The following is a 21,143-nucleotide window of genomic DNA, read 5'->3' as shown; positions in this document are numbered from 1 at the left end:
AAATATTCTCCCGAAAATCTCCCGATTTTCAGCCGGAGCTGGAGGCCACGCCCCCTCCAGCTCCATGCGGACCTGAGTGAGAACAGCCTTTTTTCACGACGGGAGGACAACAGGGTGACAAGAACTAAATCATCCATACTAGAGACAAATTGTATTATTTTGTTTATCTTACCTAAAAATAAATATATTTATTAATTTAAAAAAAAAACTGAATACATTTTTATTATATTTTGCTAAAACATCAAAATTAATTGTATTTTTTTTTGGTATTTTTTCTGACTCCTTATTACATCCAGCCATAGAATTAAAATAAACATATTTGAAATAATTAATTTTAAATGATCATAATAAGTAATTTAAAATGACCATATTTAATTATTAAAATAATTGCTTGTTTATCAACAACTTTAGCATTTTATTCATTACATTTTGAAGCTCTCAGAAGCCAAGTTATGTTATACTCCTTAAGATTTATTTATGCAAGTTTGAAGTATCAATTATCCAAACACCGTTTTGTTTGCATATTTTCAGGATGTAAATATATATATATATATATATATATATATATATATATATATATATATATATATATATATATATATATATATATGAAATACTTGACTTGGTGAATTCTAGCTGTCAATATACTCCCCCCTCTTAACCACGCCCCCAACCACGCCCCACCCCCGACCACGCTCCCCACCCTCCACCCCCCACCTCCCGAAATCGGAGGTCCCAAGGTTGGCAAGTATGTATATATGTGTCATGAATAAATACATATTAATAAATAAGTTCATGATGCAGAGTTATAAAATAATATTACAAAATGTGTGATTGTAAAATCCCCTGAGGAGGATGTGTATGTATTGTGTTCATTGTGTTGCAAAGCGGAACTAGTGTTGTGATGTTGCGCCCTCACGGACTGTAAACAAGGCAGCACATGCAGGAAAGGAGGGGGCAGGAAGACGTCATCTTCCGCTCCTCGAAAAATTTGAACTTTATTTATTGATTTGTGCGAAAACTTCAAGCAAGTCTTTGTTAGAACCTCTTTTTGTCACAAGCCGCCAACGAGGTATTGTATTATTTAATTTTTTATTATTTTTTATTTATTCCCGAGTGTTAATTAATGCCAAATGGAAGTCTGATGTGGTGTCTTTTCTAAGTTCTCACGGCGTGGACGGTGTGTAATCAAGAAGGAGTCGTCAATAAACGGCCGTTTGACAAAAAAATAACTTTGCCATGTTGTCGTGTATCGAAAGGAGCAACATTCCTGCCTCAGAAATATACTTTTATCTTCTTAACTTGTTTATTTCTTTCCTACCCTGGAGTTGACTCAGGTGCTCGATGCTGCTCACTAGTGGACGTTTGAGTCACTGCAACTTGCACTAAAATCCCTCAGCAAACATATTGGGGCCACTTCATTAAATCATCACACCAAATTGACTCATTTGAAAACAGTTTGGGACATTCAGTAATGTTATTAGATATCTAGTTGCTAATTACTGCAACTGAATGCCAGGAAGTATGACTAAAACAGTGGAAAAGACAGAAAATGAAATGGTGTTGTACTTGTGTAATGACAACAAGCTTTTACAGTCTCAGTAAATCCCAATATTAAATATCTAAATTTCTCTGTGCAAATATCTTCAATCTGATGTACAATTGTATGATAATATCACTGATCTCACCTTTCTAATTTCTCAAGAAAAATCACAATAAGAGTGTAGCGTTATACTCTTGTTTTTCCTGAGGAACAGTTCGGTTGTAAAATCAAATTGTGTTCCATTTTTAAATTTATTGATACAATTAAATGTTATAATGATAATTGCACTTAATATTAAATACAAAAAGTAAGTCCAGCAAATATCAAGAAGTCGAAATAATCTATCAAACAATGGCCTGCGTCACTTTAATATAATATAATAAATTCACTTAATTGGAGGTAATGATTTAACAATATAGTATTGTTTATTTTTTTATTATGCTTTAAAATTATTGATAAAAGATAAAACTAATTTTTTTACACTAACAATACATACCGTATAATAAACTAAAACAAATATAATATGTAGAATTTATCAAACGGTGCTTAATTAAATGACAAATTGACGAAATAAAAAATGGAAAGAAAAGCTATGAGTAAACCAAATATTGTTTAATTTTTATGAAATTACAATATATACAAAAAATTAAAACAAATAATGTAATACTTTACAAATGTAGAATACATCAAACGGTACTTTTACTGTATACCGTATTTTCCGCACCATAAGGCGCCCTGGGTTAAAAGCCACGCCTTCAATGAACGGCATATTTCAAAACTTTGTCCACCAATAAGCCGCCCCGTGTTGTAAGCCGCATCTAACTGCGCTAAAGGAATGTCAAAAAAACAGTCAGATAGGTCAGTCAAACTTTAATAATATATTAAAAACCAGCGTTCTAACAACTCTGTTCACTCCCAAAATGTACGCAAATGTGCAATCGCAAACATACGTATATCAACATGGACAGAGCTGCGTGAAAAAAGCCACCCGGCCTCTTCGCGTAAACTTAAACTTACCTTAACCACTCGCTCATCTTTTCTTCATCCATCCCTTCGAGTTAGCTTTTATGATGACGCCGGCTGGAAAGGTCTCTTTTGGCAAGGTCTTCCTTTTGAATATCACCATGGGTGGAAGTTAGCATGGCAAGCTAGAACCACAGTGAAGGATGACTTCTCATTCCCTGTGGTGCGAATATTCACCGTACGTGCTCCCGTTCCACAGTGCGGTTCACAGGAATATCAGTTGCTGTGAAATACGGTAGTAATCCGTGTGCGGATGGAGAGATTGCGTCTTTTCATGAACCGGATCCTTGTCGCTTAGTAGGAGCCATTTTGTGGTCTTTACAGATGTAAACAGGAAATGAAACGTACGGTGACATCCGCGCGTTTTTTCTTCTTCTTCCGGGGGCGGGTGGTTGCTTACAGTAGAAGAAGAAGCGCTTCCTGTTCTATGGGGGCGGGTGCTTACCTTGGCGGTTGCTTGCGTAGAAGAAGAAGCGCTTCCTGTTCTACCGGGAAAAAAGATGGCGGCTGTTTACCTAAGTTGCGAGATTGAAACTTTATGAAAATGAATCTTAATATTTATCCATATATAAAGCGCACCGGGTTAAAAGCCGCACTGTCAGCTTTTGAGTAAATTTGTGGTTTTTAGGTGCGGCTAATGGTGCGGAAAATACGGTAATATGTACTATGATACAGTAAAATTAAAATATAAAAATAGTGTATCTATGTTCATAGCTCCAAACAATTAATACTGAATTTAAAATAGAATAGTTTAAAATTATTTATGGTGTAAAAATTTAAAAAAAAAAACGTCATGCGCACTGCAAATAGTTATGTAATATTTAGTGTTCACACTTCATTTGGTTTTGTTGCATCTGACCAGTTCTTCCTCCAAGGGAATCTAAGTTACTGGTCAATCCCAAGTTCTTTCGATGACATAGATGCTGAGTAAGAAGGACCATCAAGACAGAATTGGAATATTTTCTAGTTTATTCCAAAGCTTTGGGAGATCGACTTAATCAATACATTCGTATTGGCTGCTCTAGTTGATCTGGCATTCAAACGGAAAAAGACTACTTCTTGAATAGGAAAACAGAAAGGAATGCCTCGCCCTTCCCCAACACTGATAAGATAAGGAGGGGGATGCATCTTTCTCACATTCCAAAGTTGAGACATAAAACAGACAATCTGAAGACAAAAGAATAGTACTAGCTACTCTAAACATGGCTATATAAAAGAAGGAACGTTGCATCCTTCCACAGTTTATAGCTTTAAAAATGAACTTTTAGTCCTCTATAGCAAACTAGACGCTGCCAAGAGGTGGCGAATTTGAACTGGAGAGAGATAAACCACGAGGTTTGGTAAACAAACGTGTCCTAATTAGCAATAAGAGCCTTAATGGAGAAGTTTGCCATTCAAGCAGAAGGAACACCCACCACTCGTGGCTGCAGCAGGCTGCACAATGTCTGCACAGCCAATCAGCAGGCAGCACAATGTCTGCACAGCCAATCAGCAGGCTGCAATGGGAAAGAGGACGAGGGTCCCTAAAGGCCTGGGAGGGAGAGGTCAGAGGTCACGGGGTGACTGACAGCACAAGGAAGACGACGCACAGAGCTTTTTAAAAATCACAAAGCAGCGCCAGAGAGAAAGTTTGATCTGGATGACGGTCACAGAAAGAAAAAGATTGATCTGTCATGGAGGAGGTTGGAAGGGAAGTGAAAGTGAAAGTGATGCAAATGGTGTGGGACAGTCCTGTCCGACACTCGTCCATGTAACTACTTGCCCTTTTCTGTTTCCTGTTGCAGAGCCTGGGGGTCCTTCTGCTTCCTCTGAGCTGTCCCACCGTTTGCCTGTTGCTGTTCATCAGCCGTGTGACCAAGACAGGCGCCAAAAAAAAAAAAACCCAAAGAAGCAGAAAGACGGTAAAAGACACACACAGTCCATCCTGAAACAAGTTCACCTTCTAAAGTTACCTTTTTTGGTTGTTTATATATATATATATATATATATATAGACAACCAAAAAAGGTAACTTTAGACTGAATGATGCTTCTAAAGTTACCTTTTTGGGTTGTTTATATATATGTATATATATATATATATATATATATATATATATATATATATATATATATATATATATATATATATATAGTTTATATATATATATATATATATATATATATATATATAGTTTTTATATATATATATATATATATATATATATATATATTGTTTATATATATATATATATTGTTTATATATATATATATATATATAAACAGTATATATATATATATATATATATATATATATATATATATATATATATATATATATATAAACAACCAAAAAAGGTAACTTTAAACTGAATGATGCTTCTAAAGTTACCTTTTTTGGTTGTTTATATATATATATATATATATATATATATAAATATATATATATATATATATATATATATATATATATATATATATATATATATATATATATATATGTTTTGGTTAATCACTCCCCTTTATAGTTTCCTGTCACCCAGCAGTAGTTGCTGGGTAAATGTTGCCAATTGCAAACATATATATATATATATATATATATATATATATATATATATATATATATTTATATATATATATATATATATATATATATATATATATAAACAACCAAAAAAGGTAACTTTAAACTGAATGATGCTTCTAAAGTTACCTTTTTTGGTTGTTTATATATATATATATATATATATATATATATATATATATATATATATATATATATATATATATATATATATATATATATATGTTTGCAATTGGCAACATTTACCCAGCAACTACTGCTGGGTGACAGGAAACTATAAAGGGGAGTGATTAACCAAAACACCTGGTGGGAACACTAATTGCAAAACTAAGACAGGTGAGGAGAATCAGTGCCCATGGAAACCAACAGTAAACAGGGAAAGAGTGTGCACCCAGGAAACAGACTAAAACAGAAACATAACCAACATAAATCATGCCATGATCCGGGTAACGGATCATGACAGTAACAGTGTTAAAGTTGTTTATACGGCCACCCTCAGTGTGACCTGTATGGCTGTTGACCAAATATGCCTGCTTTCACTTGTGTGTGTGAAAAGCCGTAGATATTATGTGATTGGGCCGGCACGCAAAGGCAGTGCCTTTAAGGTTTATTGTACTTCTCCCTACGTCCGTGTACACAGCGGCCTTTTAAAAAGTCATACATTTAACTTTTTGAAACCGATACCGATAATTTCGATATTACATTTTAAAGCATTTATCGGCCGATAATATCAGCAGTCCGATATTATCGGACATCCCTAATTATTATCATTATTATTATAAAACAGCATTTTAGCTCGTACAAACATTTTAAGCCCATGTATTTGTTCTGCTTAATCCCAACCAGACTTTACTTATTGTATTGTGTAATATTCTCCCCAGTATCGTTAGCCCTAATGGACTGTGCTGACATGAGATGTTTCCGTGCCGACACATTTGCGGGCAGCGTGGATTAAAGAGAGCTTTCTGATGGCAGATGACGTGCAAAATGCCTTAAAAGGCCCGACTGTTTCCATGCAATTCCGTGAGATCATGTTGTCACGTCCGTCTTGCTCCACCTTAGTGTCTTTGCGACTATAATCACTGCAGCTTTCAACCCCCAACGACAACAACCTCGTCCGCCTTTTCTTCCCCACGACAAAACTAATCGAGCCTAAAATTGAGGAGCATGCGAGGCCGGCGTCCTCCTTGCTGCTTCACAGACACATTTGCATCGGAGACACCGATCCACTTGTCACTTGAGACTAGGGCGACGATAATGCTGGCGCGACTTGACGGGGCGGGGGACGCTGCGATAAGCGGTGTCAAACTCCATGGAGGTCCTCCTCGTGTGGACATTTGGGAGGCAAGATGGCGGGACATGTGGCGTTCACCCCGGGGTTATCTTGATCATTACAAGTGCTTTGTCATGTCCTCTTTTGGCTCCCGGTCTCTTCTGCACGCATGGTTACACTCTGGCCACATCGTTACATACACCTGCACCCTCTGCATTCATGCTCACTGTTGGGGGATTGGAGTTGATAGCAGTGCATTACCGTATTGTTCGGAGTATAAGTCGCTCCGGAGTATAAGTCGCACCGGCCGAAAATGCATAATAAAGAAGGAAAAGAACATATGTAAGTCACACTAGAGCAGGGGTCGGCAACCCGCGGCTCCGGAGCCGCATGCGGCTCTTTGATCACTCTGATGCGGCTCAGCAACTTACTTGCTGAACCCCCCAATTTTCCCGTGAGACTTCCGGATTTCAGTGCCTCTCGCAGAAAACTCCCGGGATTAATATTCACCGATTTTCACCTTTACGGCTATAATAAGGGCGTGACATGATGGTACATTTGGCGCCCTCTACAATCTGTATTAACAGCGTGCCAGCCCAACACTTGTTATACAATATACTTCTTCTGCTTGCACACGTACGTGACAGCAAGGCATACTTGGTCAACAGCCACACAGGTTACACTGACGGTGGTCATATAAAACAACTTTAACACTCTTACTAATAATGCGCCACACTTTGAACCAAAACCAAACAAGAATGACGAACACATTTCGGGAGAACATCTGCACCTTAACACAACATAAACACAACAGAACAAACACCCAGAATCCCATGCAGCCCTGACTCTTCCGGGCTACATTATACACCCCTGCTATCACCAAACCCCGCCCCCACCCCACCCCTGCTCCCTCACACACACACCCCCCCCTCTCTGTGCGTTGGTTGAGGTGGGCGGGGTTTGGTAGCGGGGAGTGTATAATGTATCCCGGAAGAGTTAGGGCTGCATGGGATTCTGGGTATTTGTCCTGTTGTGTTACGGTGCAGATGTTCTCCCGAAATGTGTTTGTCATTCTTGTTTGGTGTGGGTTCACAGTGTGGCGCATTATTAGTAAGAGTGTTAAAGTTTTTTTATTTATACCGCCACCGTCAGTGTGACCTGTGTGGTTGTTGACCAAGTATGCCTTGCTGTCACCTACGTGAGCAAGCGGAAACACCACACAACGTGTGGCTGATCAGGCACGCTGGCTGTAGCGGGTGCTATATGCTGTCCCATCACGGCACGCATGACGCTGACAAACGCCATTCATTTAAAACCCGCGTGCCGCACCAACTTTCAAATTCCACATAAAGGTGTGGGCAGCGTGTCTGAGACCCCTTGTTTATACATAGCACAAAGCAAAAAAAAACTTTGTATGCAGTGTTATTTCATTTAAAATTTCCAAAAAAAATGTGCGGCTCCCATTGTCTTCTATAATTTGTGAAACTGGTCAAAATGGCTCTTTGACTGGTAAAGGTTGCCGACCCCTGCACTAGAGCAATGTTCCCTCTAATTGTTGATGTGTGTGAGCAAAGGCAAAAAGTCCCTGAGCATTGAGTGGAGCCTATGTGAGCAACATCACACTTGCACACTGTGGCTACACCAGCAGCACACCTGTCCCAAACCTGACTCAATAACAACTTACATCTACATCCATCCATCCATTTTCTACCGCTTGTCCCTTTCGGGGTCGCTGGAGCCTATCTCAGCTGCATTCGGGCGGAAGGCGAAGTACACCCTGGACAAGTCCCCACCCATCGCAGGGCCAACACAGATAGACAGACAACATTTTCTTATTATTATAAGCAAATGACAGCAGTCATTTCCATTTCTAATATAAGTGTTTAGGCCCACTTACAATGACAATAACAACAAATATTGTTTTTCATGAACTGTGTGCTTGTATTGTTTGTCTGGGTGAAGGTCCTGCTTTGGAAATAATTTGTACCCCTTTCAGGCATTGCATTTAGTTCCCATTAAAACATTCACATGTTGCACAATGAGATGTAAGCAGGGGATCATGTGTACGTTCCTGCAACTTGTAAAAAATATATTTTTATTAGTATTTATTTAATATACTAACAGCATTTCATGATTAATATTTATAAATTAAGATTCCTAATAAATGACACTAGAATAAGCACACATTTGATTGGCAAATCATAGTGTAACGACCTGGAATGACACTTTATGTGTGGTGTTGGAGTTGTCCGACTTTTTGTGTGGCTGTAAACGCATCACTGGCTAAGTGCCATATGTGCATGTGTTGGCGAAAGTGAGAAAGAGCGAGCGGCTGCTGCTGATATAACAAAGTTGCTTTTGGTCTGGTTTGTACTGCAGAAAATGACCACTTTTGCTAGATATCATTTTTTTTACTAATGTTTTGGTGATGTGTTTATGGCCGACAATAACGAGTTTTGCTCAGTAAAGTGATAGATGGAATTCATGTCCTCAAAGCGTCTCAACAGACGTTACAATATTTGAACAATGATGACGAAAACTGTTTTCTCTGTCGTGTCGAAAATTGTTATGCGCTTATTTTTTTATTTGATTTTGTGCGTGGCATAGATTTGCCGTGCGCAGAAGACGCTTGAGCAGTGCGCAATTGCACAGGCGCGCACCTTAGAGGGAACATTGCACTAGAGTATAAGTCGCATTTTTGGGGGAAATGTATTTGATAAAAGCCAACAGCAAGAATAGACATTTGAAAGGCAATTTAAAATAAATAAAGAATAGTGAACAACAGGCTGAATAAGTGTACGTTATATGAGGCATAAATAACCAACTGGTATGTTAACGTAACATATTATGGTAAGAGTCATTCAAATAACTATAACATATAGAACATGCTATACGTTTACCAAACAATCTGTCACTCCTAATCGCTAAATCCCATGAAATCTTATACGTCTAGTCTCTTACGTGAATGACATCAATAATATTATTTGATATTTTACGCTAATGTGTTAATCATTTCACACATAAGTCGCTCCACACTGCAAAAAGTCAGTGTTCAAAAACAAGAAAAAAATCATATAAAAATGAGGGGTATTTTATTTGAACTAAGCAAAATTATCTGCTAATAGAACAAGAAAATGTGTCTTGTCAAGACTTTCCAAAACAAGTCAAAATAGCTAACTTCAATGAACCCAAAAATAGCTTAAAATAAGTATATTCTCACTAATAACAAGTGCACTTTTCTTGGTAGAAAAAAAAAAGAGACCTTTTTGCTCAATATGTTGAAAAATATTCTTAAATGAAGTAAATGCTAGTGCCATTATCTTGACATAATGATATGCGCTCGGCATTACATTTACCTATACTAAAAACTAATTTATTGTTCTTAATGGAAAGGCAACAAGGCAAGCGCTTGTTACTCTCGGGGTCTCCTAGCCGCTCATGCAAATCATATTGTCTAAAAATGCATTTTTCCATGGATAACATGACATCATCGCACCAAGTGCGTGCTCTTTCAGTCAATTAGTGCGCATATATACAGCCCGGCCCCCGGCCAAAAATGTTTTAATTGTAATTTTGAAGAATTTATCTGAATGTGAATGAACTATTTCTGTTCAAAAATGTTAGAAATGTCACATGTTAAATGTTTAAATATTAACTGTCAGTTTACTGTACTGTGCCAACTGTACTACTATATGAGTAAGTGTTTTCTGTTGTTTCGTTGAAAATTAAACAGCAAAGTCCATTTGGCTGGTTTTAATTATGAGACACAATTGTGTCAAAGTCATGATTTTTTTTTTCATGCTTGAAATAAGAAATGATGACTTTAAAAAAGTAGTTTTATACTTATGAGTGTTGATGACACAGCTTTGCAACACTTGATATTCTAGTTTCAAGCATGTTTTACTCAATATAGGTCATCAAATCTCAGCAACAAGCTGTAATATCTTACTGAGATCATTTAGGACCAAAACACTTAAAACAAGTAAAACACTCTAACATAAAATCTGCTTAGTGAGAAGAATGATCTTATCTGACAGAAAATAAGAAAATATCACCCTTATCTGACATATTTCATCTTACTTAGATTTCAGTTTCTGCAGTGCAGTATTCATCGGTACTATATGTCAGTGTTTTTCAAACATTTTTGAGCCAAGGCACATTTTTTGCGATGAAATGCGGAGGCACACCACCAGCAGAAATCATTAAAAAAACGGAACTCAGTTAACAGTAAAAAGTCGTTGTCGCAATTGTTGGATATGACTTTAAAGCATAACCAAGCATGCATCACTATAGCTCTTGTCTCAAAGTAGGTGTATAAAAGTTATGGCTGACATTTATTTTGCTGCCCAGAGCTGCGTGTTTATCTTCCGGTCATTCTGTTCATATTTATGATTGTTTACTTCTGCGTACCTTGTAACCGGAAGTGGGGCAGTAAAAGGTTGGCTGTTCTGCCATGTTTGATCCAGTAAATTTCAGCTGGTCACCATGCTAGACATAAAATGTATCACGATCATCGATCATATCATCTATTAGATCCTGCCTGTCTTTTTTTAATGCGCTGCAGTGGCATTTAGATTTTTTTTTACTTCCATCCATCTTCTTCCGCTTATCCGATGTCGGGTCGCGGGGGCAGCAGCCTAAGCAGAGAAGCCCAGACTTTCCTCTCCCCAGCCACTTCGTCCAGCTCTTCCTGTGGGACCCCGAGGCGTTCCCAGGCCAGCCGGGAGACATAGTCTTCCCAGTGTGTCCTGGGTCTTCCCCGTGGCCTCCTACCGGTCGGCCGTGCCCTAAACACCTCCCTAGGGAGGCGTTCGGGTGGCATCCTGACCAGATGCCCGAACCATCTCATCTGGCTCCTCTCCATATGGAGGAGCAGCGGCTTTACTTTGATCTCCCCCTGGATGGCAGAGCTTCTCACCCTATCTCTAAGGGAGAGCCCCGCCACCCGGCGGAGGAAACTCATTTCGGCCGCTTGTACTCGTGATCTTGTCCTTTCGGTCATAACCCAAAGCTCATGACCATAGGTGAGGATGGGAACGTAGATCGACCAGTAAATTGAGAGCTTTGCCTTCGGGCTCAGCTCCTTCTTCACCACAACGGATCAATACAGCGTCCGCATTACTGAAGACGCCGCACCGATCCGCCTGTTGATCTCACGATCCACTCTTCCCTCACTCGTGAGCAAGACTCCTAGGTACTTAAACTCCTCCACTTGGGGCAAGATCTCCTCCCCAACCCGGAGATGGCACTACACCCTTTTACGGGAGAGAACATTGGACTCGGACTTGGAGGTGCTGATTCTCATCCCAGTCGCTTTACACTCGGCTGCGAACCAATCCAGTGAGAGCTGAAGATCCTGGCCAGATGAAGCCATCAGGACCACATCATCTGCAAAAAGCAGAGACCTAATCCTGGAGCCACCAAACCGGATCCCCTCAACGCCTTGACTGCGCCTAGAAATTCTGTCCATAAAAGTTCTGAACAGAATGGGTGACAAAGGGCAGCCTTGGCGGAGTCCAACCCTCACTGGAAACGTGTCCGACTTACTACCGGCAATGCGGACCCAGGTCTGACACTGATCATACAGGGAGCGGACCGCCAAAATCAGACAGTCCGATACCCCATACTCTCTGAGCACTCTCCATAGGACTTCCCGGGGGACACGGTCAAATGCCTTCTCCAAGTCCACAAAGCACATGTAGACTGGTTGGGCAAACTCCCATGCACCCTCAAGGACCCTTCCCAGAGTATAGAGCTGGTCCACAGTTCCACGACCAGGACCAAAACCACACTGTTCCTCCTGAATCCGAGGTTGGACTATCCGGCGTAGCATTTTCTCCAGTACACCTGAATAGACCTGTTTTTTACTTTGTAAAAAAAATACTAAAAACAAACATACTTAAAGTAGTGCAGTCAAATATACAAAAATAAAATCGGATTAATCACCGGTTTACTCACTTGCATCATTTAAAAGAAGTATTATAATAAAAAGACCACAATATTTAGACACAAATACAATTTAATTGTCAGAATGTCAAACAGGAACATGTGTTTTACTTGAATGCACTACATTTATTTATTCAAAACTTGCTAAGGGTGAAATTTCCCAGCGAGCACACCAGCCAGAGTCTACTCACCCATCTTTATACTAATGTATGCATTGACCTGATCACTGACCGCATAACAACCCTCAGCCTTTAGGTAACTATCTGCGGTTAAGGTAAAGGTGTGCGAAGGCGTCGTGCGAACAGGCTACTGAGTAAACGAAACAGAATGCTGGACGACAGCAAAGACTTACTTACGACTTCCAAAAAGTACATCCGTACTTGACATGACAATTCGCATCCGCACAACTTAAATAGTATTGATTACAAACAGAAAACATGTGCAGGGACAAGCGCTCACAGGCAGGCGTAAAATGCTGCAGAAAACCAGAAAGCAGGAAGTGAAAACTACAAAATAAGAGCGCAGGACCGGAACTAAAACACTTAACATGGGACAAAAGGAGGATGTATGGTAAAACTAGATTGCGAGATTAATCTATGTATCCTAGGAGTGTAACGGTACGTGTATTTGTATTGAACCGTTTCGGTACAGGGGGTTCGGTTCGGTTCGGAGGTGTACCGAACGAGTTTCCACACGGACATATTAAGTAACCGCCTAAGCTAAAGTCTTAACAAACTTCTCCGCTTCCTTCTGCCTCTGTCTCTGTCAGTCCTCTACACACACCCAGCATTGTCCCACCCACACAACCATCTGATTGGTTACACACAGAGCGGTAACAGCCAATCAGCAGTGCGTATTCAGAGCGCATGTAGTCAGTGCTTAGCGTTTAGCAGGTAAGCATCAGGCAGCGGACTCTCCCCAAATGATAATAAACACCTCCCAGTCAACTACTAGTAACATCACTATGAGCCCGTTGACCTTCTAGAAACATAAACTGCAGCTCAGCTCGCTCGCAGTCCTGCCTCGAGGTGAAGGCTAATTCGCTTTTAGCGTAACGTTAGCTCATTTTGCGGTGTGTGTGTGTGTGTGTGTGTGTGTGTGTGTGTGTGTGTGTGTGTGTGTGTGTGTGTGTGTGTGTGTCTGTGTGTGTGTGTGTGTGTGTGTGTGTTACGGACAGCAAAGCCCTGTCTGTCTGTTATTTCACTTTGCCTTTTTCTATGTTGATTGAGCTGTGTTGAAGCAGCAAAAAAGGACATTATGTTAAATGAAGAGTTTCTGTCTCTGATAGTTGATATAATAATGTAAGTGCATCATTAAGCCTACATGAACTCCATGGTGTTCAGGGATGAATAGTCTCTCCTATTGCTATTGTACTATTTTTTCAGCTATAATTACATTAATCATTAGTAATGTAGCAGCCTAGTTTTGAATGGCAGGGTCCCTGCTATCACATGTTGATAAAAATATAACATTTACATAATAAAAATCAACTACAGGCTTCTCAAATGCTGTAATAAATTAAGCATGATGAGTTGACTTGAAACTGTTTAATGTTGCACTTTTTATATGTAGAAGAAAAGTTTTGTCATTTTTATTTAATTATAAATATTTAATAATTTAACTTGAGGCAGTTTAATGTTGATTAACGTGGGCAGAATTATTATAGTGTTCCCAATGTTAAAAGGATTGTCACGACTTGGACTTTGGCGTGGTTTGTTCTCCCGAGGTGCAAAAGATTTGCACCATATGTGGCGTGAAGGGGAATACATGATTTATTTAAACACTATAACTACAAAAAAAAGTACAAACGAAAAGCGCGCACAGTGGTGGAGAAACGACTTGGCTATGAAAACAAATACTTGCACAAAGGCAGAAACTATGAACAACAAAAAACACTAACTGTGGCTTCATAAACAGAAACTTACTTGGCATGGAACCGGCATGAAAAAAGAGCAGCAAGGGTCATAAGGGTGTGGAGAGTGCGCAGAAGCATAAATGCGGGGATGTCACCAGAAAGACAAAATGAAAAACAATGAACTTAAATACTACAGACATGATTAACGAAAACAGGTGCGTGACTCAAAACGTGAAACAGGTGCGTGACGTGACAGGTGAAAACTAATGGGTTGCTATGGTGACAAACAAGAGTGCACAATGAGTCCAAACGTGGAACAGGTTAAACTAATGGGTAATCATGGAAACAAGACAAGTGAGTGAAAAGCCAGAAACTAAAAAGTCCAATAACTAAACAAAACATGACTAAGACAAAACATGATTACACAGACATGACAAGGATAAAGCCATTGTTTACAAATTTGGTAAATAAATAACCAACAAATTTATATTTTGTTGTTTTCTTACTGTACCGAAAATGAACCGAACCGTGACCTCTAAACCAAAGCACTTACCGAACCAAAATGTTTGTGTATCGTTACACTTCTAATGTATACACATGATTAATGCAATAGTTTGTGTTTTTAATTGCATGAGTTCATTCGTTATTTTTGACTGGCCTCATTTAAAGACAAAACGTATTTGTGTTGTCGATTACAAAGCGTATTATTAGTTATTAGTATCAAAATGTCAGCCTTTTTTCATAACATTACATGATTGTTTTTTGGTTTTATTCTATTTCAACAACATGCTTTGGACCCCCAAACGGCCCCCAGGCCTGATCTATAATAGCGGTTTTAATTGTGTACTTCGGATACTGGCACTGTAATGTAGCTCAATAAATGTATGCGCAGGTATACCCCATGAAGTATACTTTGGATTGCTAAAACACCGAACATGCATGCACTTGTTTTTACATGCATTATTAATGATATATGTTTCTAGAACGACTATTACTATCCATTATGGTCAAAGTCTGCATCTAAAGCTCTGTGAACATGCCGTGTACAATACATGCTATTTAGTGTTAAACTATAGAGAGGTCAGAGTGTCAAACATAAGCAAAAATAATGAGACATAATAGTCCAGCCATGAATTGCATGCTGATAATATCGTCCTCCATATAGTGGCCCTATAAGCAGTTAAAGGCTGCAGTGCTGGACTATTACAGAGCTGCTAATGCTTTAAGCTGCTCCAGCATTGTTGTGTTCATAAAATCAATTAAGTGCCGAAATGGGTCAATTTATATGTGGCAGTGTTGGGCTAGGCAGGTTTGAGTACTCTCTCTAATAGTGTACTTCTATGCACAATAGAGAAACGTTTCTGAAGACATTGTGAAGCTAAAAATGTTGGCAAAATTGTTTTTTTTAAGGTCAATATCTGGCAGAATACATTTATGACCACCGAAAACACATTTTGTCATTCTCCATGTCGGCTGTTTTGTATGACTATAGGTGAACATTTTATGACTATTATTTGTTTTCTTTCAATGAGATAATTGTATTCGTCTTATTAGTATGTGAATCACACAGTTACGAGTTTTCATTGTGAAGTATTTGTTTCTATGTCTGTACTTCACTGTATTGTAGGGTTGTACGTCATACCGGACTGGACTTTCACGCTATTATGTTAGATCCACTATGGACTGGACTCTCACACTATTATGTTAGATCCACTATGGACTGGACTCTCACACTATTATGTTAGATCCACTATGGACTGGACTCTCACACTATTATGTTAGATCCACTATGGACTGGACTCTCTCACTATTATGTTAGATCCACTATGGACTGGACTCTCACTATTATGTTAGATCCACTATGAACTGGACTCTCACACTATTATGTTAGATCCACTATGGACTGGACTCTCACACTATTATGTTAGATCCACTATGGACTGTACTCTCTCACTATTATGTTAGATCCACTATGGACTGGACTCTCACACTATTATGTTAGATCCACTATGGACTGGACTCTCACACTATTATGTTAGATCCACTATGGACTGGACTCTCACTATTATGTTAGATCGACTATGGACTGGACTCTCACACTATTATGTTAAATCCACTATGGACTGGACTCTTACTATTATATTAGATCCACTATGGACTGGACTCTCACAATATTATGTTAGATCCACTATGGACTGGACTCTCACTATTATGTTAGATCCACTATGGACTGGACTCTCACACTATTATGTTAGATCCACTATAGACTGGACTCTCACAATAGTATGTTAGATCCACTATGGACTGAACTCTCACACTATTATGTTAGATCCACTATGGACTGTACTCTCACACTATTATGTTAGAACCACTATAGACTGGACTCTCACAATATTATGTTAGATCCACTATGGACTGGACTCTCACACTATTATGTTCGATCCTCTATGGACTGGACTCTCACAATACTAATGAATCAAAAACGGTACTATACTCTGTTTGAAAAGTACCGGTTTCCCATTTATTTATTTACTTATTTTTACGGGCATGACAGCGCGTCGTCGTCACGTGGTAACATTGCTGGTTTTACGAGCAGAGGAGCATGTTCGGCAGCGCACACACACAGAGTACTTACAAGCAGACACAGTGTGTAGACAGAAAAGGGAGAATGGACACATTTTGGTGTAAAAAGTAAAGATAAAGGGGAAGTTATAACACTGAAACACCCTCAGGAAGAGCTGCTTTAAGACATGACTAGCTAGCTAGCGGCTAACATCCATCCGCAGTGTTTTGGCTACTTCTAAATCACTAATCCTCGCCTCCATGGGGACAAATAAAGTATTATAATCACTGCAGGATAAGGACTAGCTAAATATGTTTCACGACACACCGTAGGAGGATACAATAGCTCACCGGCGTCACCGCTAATGACGCCGTTCCACTGTAATGATACCAAGTACAAGAGTGTATCTAGTCGATACTACTATGATTACGTTGTTATTTTTTATCATCGCAAAATATATATTTTTAATTCATATTATGTTTATAAAGTCAGTAAATACGTCCCTGGACACATGAGGACTTTGAATATGACCAATGTATGATCCTGTAACTACTTGGTATCAGATCCATACCTAAATGTGTGGTATCATCCAAAACTAATGTAAAGTATCAAAGAAGAGAAGAATAAGTGATTATTACATTTTAACAGAAGTGTAGATAGAACATGTTAAAACAGAAAATAAGCAGACATTAACAGTAAATTAACAAGTAGATTAATAATAATTTTTTACAGCTTGTCCTTTTATAATGTAGACAAAATAATAGGTACAAACCCCGTTTCCATATCAGTTGGGAAATTGTGTTAGATGTAAATATAAACGGAATACAATGATTTGAAAATCCTTTTCAACCCATATTCAGTTGAATATGCTACAAAGACAACATATTTGATGTTCAAACTGATAAACATTTTATTTTTTTTGCAAATAATCATTAACTTTAGAATTTGATGCCAGCAACACGTGACAAAGAAGTTGGGAAAGGTGGCAATAAATACTGATAAAGTTGAGGAATGCTCATCAAACACTTATTTGGAACATCCCACAGGTGTGCAGGCTAATTGGGAACAGGTGGGTGCCATGATTGGGTATAAAAACAGCTTCCCAAAAAATGCTCAGTCTTTCACAAGAAAGGATGGGGCGAGGTACACCCCTTTGTCCACAACTGCGTGAGCAAATAGTCAAACAGTTTAAGAACAACGTTTCTCAAAGTGCAATTGCAAGAAATTTAGGGATTTCAACATCTACGGTCCATAATATCATCAAAAGGTTCAGAGAATCTGGAGAAATCACTCCACGTAAGCGGCATGGCCGGAAACCAACATTGAATGACCGTGACCTTCGATCCCTCAGACGGCACTGTATCAAAAACCGACATCAATCTCTAAAGGATATCACCACATGGGTTCAGGAACACTTCAGAAAACCACTGTCACTAAATACAGTTGGTTGCTACATCTGTAAGTGCAAGTTAAAGCTCTACTACGCAAAGCGAAAGCCGTTTATCAACAACATCCAGAAACGCCGCCGGCTTCTCTGGGCCCGAGATCATCTAAGATGGACTCATGCAAAGTGGAAAAGTGTTCTGTGGTCTGACGAGTCCACATTTCAAATTGTTTTTGGAAACTGTGGACGTCGTGTCCTCCGGACCAAAGAGGAAAAGAACCATCCGGATTGTTATAAGCGCAAAGTGTAAAAGGCAGCATGTGTGATGGTATGGGGGTGCATTAGTGCCCAAGGCATGGGTAACTTACACATCTGTGAAGGCACCATTAATGCTGAAAGGTACATACAGCTTTTGGAACAACATCTGCTGCCTTCTAAGCGCCGTCTTTTTCATGGGCGCCCCTGCTTATTTCAGCAAGACAATGCCAAGCCACATTCAGCACGTGTTACAACAGCGTGGCTTCGTAAAAAAAAAGAGTGCGGGTACTTTCCTGGTCCGTCTGCAGTCCAGACCTGTCTCCCATCGAAAATGTGTGGCGCATTATGAAGCATAAAATACGACAGCGGAGACCCCGGACTGTTGAACGACTGAAGCTCTACATATCAATCAATCAATGTTTATTTATATAGCCCTAAATCACAAGTGTCTCAAAGGGCTGCACAAGCCACAACGACATCCTCGGTACAAAGCCCACATAAGGGCAAGGAAAAACTCACCCCAGTGGGACGTCGATGTGAATGACTATGAGAAACCTTGGAGAGGACCGCATATGTGGGTAACCCCCCCCCCCTCTAGGGGAGACCGAAAGCAATGGATGTCGAGTGGGTCTGACATAATATTGTGAGAGTCCAGTCCATAGTGGATCCAACATAATAGTAAGAGTCCAGTCCATAGTGGGGCCAGCAGGACACCATCCCGAGCGGAGACGGGTCAGCAGCGCAGAGATGTTCCCAGTCGATGCACAGGCGAGCGGTCCACCCCGGGTCCCGACTCTGGACAGCCAGCACTTCATCCATGGCCACCGGACCTGTGCCCCCCCCCCCTCCACAAGGAATAGGGGAGCAGAGGAGAAAAGAAAAGAAACGGCAGATCAACTGGTCTAACAGGGGGGTCTATTTAAAGGCTAGAGTATACAAATGAGTTTTAAGATGGGACTTAAATGCTTCTACTGAGGTAGCATCTCTAATTGTTACCGGGAGGGCATTCCATAGTACTGGAGCCCCAATAGAAAACGCTCTATAGCCCGCAGACTTTTTTTGGGGCTCTGGGAATCACTAATAAGCCGGAGTTCTTTGAACGCAGATTTCTTGCCGGGACATATGGTACAACACAATCGACAAGATAGGACGGAGCTAGACCGTGTAGTATTTTATACGTAAGTAGTAAAACCTTAAAGTCACATCTTAAGTGCACAGGAAGCCAGTGCAGGTGAGCCAGTATAGGTATGTTTATAAGTATATAAAGGTATATACAGTATAGGCATAATATGATCAAACTTTCTTGTTCTTGTCAAGTCTAGCAGCCGCATTTTGTACCAATTGTAGTCTTTTAATGCTAGACATAGGGAGACCCGAAAATAATACGTTACAGTAGTCGAGACGAGACGTAACGAACGCATGAATAATGATCTCAGCGTCGCTAGTGGATAAAATAGAACAAATTTTAGCGATATTACGGAGATGAAAGAAGGCCGTTTTAGTGACACTCTTGATGTGTGACTCAAAGGAGAGAGTTGGGTCGAAAATAATACCCAGATTCTTTACTGATTCGCCTTGTGTAATTGTTTGGTTGTCAAATGTTAAGGTGGTATTATTAAATAAATGTCATATGTCACATAAAACAAGAATGGGAAGGAATTCCACTTTCAAGCTTCAACAATTAGTTTCCTCAGTTCCCAAACGTTTGAGTGTTGTTAAAAGAAAAGGTGATGTAACACAGTGGTGAACATGCCCTTTCCCAACTACGTTGGCACGTGTTGCAGCCATGAAATTCTAAGTTAATTATTATTTGCAAAAAAATAAAATAAAGTTTATGAGTTTGAACATCAAATATGTTGTCTTTGTAGTGCATTCAACTGAATATGGGTTGAAAAAGATTTGCAAATCATTGTATTCCGTTTATATTTACATCTAACACAATTTCCCAACTCATATGGAAACGGGATTTGTATCCATCCATCCATCTTCTTCCGCTTATCCGAGGTCGGGTCGCGGGGGCAGCAGCCTAAGCAGGGAAGCCCAGACTTCCCTCTCCCCAGCCACTTCGTCCAGCTCTTCCTGTGGGACCCCGAGGCGTTCCCAGGCCAGCCGGGAGACATAGTCTTCCCAACGTGTCCTGGGTCTTCCCCGCGGTCTCCTACCGGTCGGACGTGCCCTAAACACCTCCCTAGGGAGGCGTTCGGGTGGCATCCTGACCAGATGCCCGAACCACCTCATCTGGCTCCTCTCCATGTGGAGGAGCAGCGGCTTTACTTTGAGCTCCTCCCGGATGGCAGAGCTTCTCACCCTATCTCTAAAGTTAAAGTAAAAGTTAAAGTACCAATGATTGTCACACACACACTAGGTGTGGCGAGATTATTCTCTGCATTTGACCCATCACCCTTGATCACCCCCTGGGAGGTGAGGGGAGCAGTGGGCAGCAGCGGTGGCCGCGCCCGTGAATCATTTTGGTGATTTAACCCCCAATTCCAACCCTTGATGCTGAGTGCCAAGCAGGGAGGTAATGGGTCCCATTTTTATAGTCTTTGGTATGACTCGGCCGGGATTTGAACTCACAACCTACCGATCTCAGGGCGGACACTCTAACCACTAGGCCACTGAGTAGGTTGGGAGAGCCCCGCCACCCGGCGGAGGAAACTCATTTTGGCCGCTTGTACCCGTGATCTTGTCCTTTCGGTCATAACCCAAAGCTCATGACCATAGGTGAGGATGGGAA

The 21,143-nt window shown here is 40.0% G+C and overlaps 1 protein-coding gene across 2 annotated transcripts in view; it reads left to right on the top strand.

Moving 5' to 3' along the window:
- Positions 1 to 956: 956 nt before the first annotated feature.
- LOC133577086 (neuronal acetylcholine receptor subunit alpha-3-like) overlaps positions 957 to 21,143 on the top strand; it is a 101,505-nt gene continuing 81,318 nt past the window's right edge. The window contains exons 1-2 of one of the 2 annotated variants that reach the window (XM_061930641.2): positions 957 to 1,072; positions 4,351 to 4,467. The gene's annotated coding sequence lies outside the window, so the exon portion shown is untranslated. Of the gene's footprint in view, positions 1,073 to 4,350; positions 4,468 to 21,143 lie in introns of those variants that run through there. The other variant, XM_061930642.2, reaches the window with a different exon arrangement.

This window comes from Nerophis lumbriciformis, linkage group LG36 (assembly GCF_033978685.3).
Source record: "Nerophis lumbriciformis linkage group LG36, RoL_Nlum_v2.1, whole genome shotgun sequence".
NCBI classification, from domain to species: Eukaryota; Metazoa; Chordata; class Actinopteri; order Syngnathiformes; family Syngnathidae; genus Nerophis; species Nerophis lumbriciformis.
The sequence above is the reverse complement of the archived record's forward strand: the minus strand, read 5'-3'. Positions and strand labels throughout refer to the sequence as shown.